The sequence below is a fragment of the Montipora foliosa genome, chromosome 6 (genome assembly GCF_036669935.1).
Source record: "Montipora foliosa isolate CH-2021 chromosome 6, ASM3666993v2, whole genome shotgun sequence".
NCBI lineage: Eukaryota > Metazoa > Cnidaria > Anthozoa > Scleractinia > Acroporidae > Montipora > Montipora foliosa.
In genome coordinates, this window is record NC_090874.1 from 4,168,303 (window position 1) to 4,171,845 (window position 3,543).

The window sequence follows — 3,543 nt, forward strand, 5'->3', positions numbered from 1 at the left end:
GTGCTCCGTTTCACGGGTATTTAGCTACTTAGCTATACGGAAAGGAAAGAAGTCGAAGCAAGGATGCGAGATCCGGGAATCGAACTCAGGACCTCTTGCACCAAGGCCGCGCACTAACCGACTGTGCCAGCCTTTCTCCTTCACTGGAGATGGCATTAAATATTCAGGAAAAGGGACTTAGAATTTCCAAAACCGTATGAGACTGTAAAAAGTGAAAAATATGAAACATTTTGTGTCTCCAAGCTTGCAATTTGGCGTCGCTAGTAGTTCGTGGAGTGTCGCCTGGTAGGGTAATAGTTGTGTTATTTTGAGCAAAATATGCTGTTTCTTCGTCAAATTAAACCCGGAATTCTCAACGCCAAGGCAACTTAAGCATAGCCTTTATTTTTGTTAGCTTTGAAGAAAAAGGCTATTATGGTATTGTTTCGGTGAGACAGCTAAGTTTTGACTGCCGCTCGTACTGCAGGCGTAGCCGTCGTATGCAAGGCATTTATAGGATTGATCTGAGGGTTTAGTACAGAGGGGGCTACAATAGGTTCGCGGATCGGCGGATTTGGTTTGGATTTATCACTACAAACAGACTCAGCAAAACTAAAAAATTCAAAAGAAATAACACTTACAAGAGCCTACAAGATGGCTTCTGATCAATAGACTATGAAATCATTTTGCTGACTTTTCAACGTTTTGTTTTTACTTGCTTTTGATTATTACGAAATTCGAAGTAAGCAAAAGATAGAGCAAATAACTAAGCAAATTTAAAATCAACAATACATCATGTATGTTTCAGTTCCTTTATTCCTTAGAAAATAATTCAATATACTTGCCCCTTGCCCTCCTAAGGAGATTCATCGATCAATGAACAATGTCCTTCTAAAAGGCTCTGAGAAAGAAAAGTAGACTTCTTTTGTAAGTCAATCGCTCACAAATGCTATATCTCTTCCTTTAAACTCTTCCATCTCGCTACACACGTGTTTATAGCTGTTAGCGACTTCGGCGCTACCCTGCGAGCAGTTGGTTTCTCCTACGTTTCCCGAGAGAGAAACCACTACGAGCAACCGTTTGATTTTCCATCGAGCATGTGCGAAGTACGTCAGACCCCGCGTGATGCCTTTGACATCACTTTTTCTTATTTCGCGGGGAAAATATGGAATCACTACACAGCAGGCTCGCCCAAACGCAGCAGTTACGTAACTGAACCCACGCACAAAGCGCCGAAACAAGTTTACTAACTCGCTTAACCTGTTCAAATTTAATTTATTCGTCCTTGGCGCTGGACAGCGGCTCATTAAAGAAACTAACGGTTGTTCGCAGTGGTTTCTCTCTCGGGAAGCGTAGGTGAAACCAACTGCCAGCAGGGTACTTCGCCGCCCGTAAAAAAAATCATTTGAAACATGACACTTCCGGTTCAATTTTCCCCACCCCACCAAGGCAAAGGTCAAATTCCCCTCTCCCCTGGCACAGAAAATAGTCAAATGCCCGGGGTTTGCCCGGGGAAGGGGGGTGGGGGGAGAGTGTTGAAGTTTCCATTTGATCGGCGCATGACGGTCAATGCAGGAAGAAGCCAAAATACTAGAAAATGATTTAATAGTGGAATAATGCATCCGTTATTGAAAGGCTGAACATACAATACGTGCGGACATTTTTCTCGTTGCTCGTAGTTTTCCTTGTGCTTTCGAGGATCAGAAAAATACTCGCAAATTAAGTATCCGCGCCTAATATATATTAAACCATTCAATAAGGTGTATATAATTGTACTGCGCAAACGTCCATTATAGATACAATCAAATGCGCAAATACATTTTTACCTGAATCGGAAATTGAATCTTCGGCAATCTACTAGCGGGGGCTCATCATGATATGCGGAAAGACCTCAGTTCGTTTTTGTAAAGAAAGAGTGATAATGCGATGAGAGCATTATTTTTTGTCCAACTAAAGTTAGTACGTTTTATAGTTTGTTTTCAGTTCTTTGGAGTGTTGTTCTCTAAAAAGGTAAATGTCTTTTAATTTTGAAAGGGGGAATCAGAAGTCTTTTCAGACGAGAAAAACAAATATCATCAAGTTGTAGTTTTAGGGTGCATTCGATTCAGTGACTGCATTCCGGGATAGGAAAACACGGAATACAAGTGAGAAATCCTTCGTTTTTACGGAGATTCACTTAAAAGTTGTCGAACACCTGCTAAAATGCTATTTTAAACATATCTTTATTATCCTTGTTGCTTCAAAACGCCAAACATGCAGTTTTAAATCATTACTCCACGTATTCTTATTCCGGAATAGGGTCAATCGAACGCACTCTTCTGATGTGTTAGGAATAACGTGACACCTTTCGATATGTTCCGTCTTTGGTGCTAGCATCGAAAGAAATTCTAACATTTCACAAGAAATAGAAAAAATCCAGCTCCCCTCACAATGAGAGTTGACTGCTTTTAAAAATCATGTTCATGATTTTTGAACACCAATAATTATCACAAAACTTGAATAAATGTATTTAGTGAAGTAAATATACTAAGATTTTGGTTAAAAACAGTTGGATTCGACTCTTCCAATATTTGTATAAATAAAGCACAACTGGGTATCTAAGTTTGAGGAAATTAAATCTGTCAAAGATAACTATTGTTTGCCTGAGGGATATATTGACAGTGTTTACTCGAGAAATAATATCACAATTGGACGTGGGTGTGTATTTTTGTTGGCAGTAATTTCGGAAATTGTGCGTCAAACTCCATAGCTTACTGAATTTTCAAATGTAATATGTGTCTCGAAAACCGGACACATTAAATTTGAAAATACTTGGCGCACACTGGTTTTCAAGATAGCAAAATCCACAGAGAAGAACTCTACTCGTTGCTGATCAGTCGTGGGTAAGTCAAACGTTAAAATGCCTCGTCGTTTATTCCATCTTATCCTTCGATTTGAAATGGCTTTTATGCGATTTCTTACTTTCATTTACTTTAGAACTAAAGAAATATCAGACAACAATTTATAATCCTTTACTTGCCTACACCATTTCTATAAGAACGTCTAATTTTAGGGACTGAGGCTGAAAGTTCATACTACCGTTTTGTGCGATTTGAGCCTGAAAACGTATTAAACTGATGTTCTGATGTCAACGGTGGCGTGGTATACAAAGTTCGATTACAAATTGCCAGAGTTGTTTTTCACTGTATCATGCAATACAAAAACCACATTGTTAGTGTTAAAAAACACCCCTATAAGTATTTTGAGGTAATTGCCCCGTCAGACTACAGCCGGTTTTAATATTTGCTTTTACCTTTATTTGCAATCAGAAAAACAAAAAACTGAAATGAGCATAATAAAGGCGTTGTAAAGTGACTCTCAGCCCGGGCTGTTCTTAGTATGTTCTAAAAATTTTACTTAATCTAAGCTCGAATGTTCTTGTAAAAGAAGAGTGTGATTCTCTTCAGAGAGCAGTCTGAAACCGTCTGGCACCGGACTGATTAAAAATTAACTCCAAGCAGGATCAGTACCGAACCTTCTCATTCATTAGATCTGAACAAGAGCCTGAGTGAATTAGCAGTTTAT

The 3,543-nt window shown here is 39.0% G+C and overlaps 1 protein-coding gene across 1 annotated transcript in view; it reads left to right on the forward strand.

The window, feature by feature from the left end:
• The first annotated feature begins 2,788 nt into the window (after window positions 1-2,788).
• Window positions 2,789-3,543, forward strand: part of LOC138006378 (octopamine receptor beta-2R-like) — an 18,964-nt gene continuing 18,209 nt past the window's right edge. Inside the window, exon 1 of the mRNA XM_068852666.1 lies at window positions 2,789-2,861. The gene's annotated coding sequence lies outside the window, so the exon portion shown is untranslated. The remainder of the gene's footprint in view (window positions 2,862-3,543) is intronic.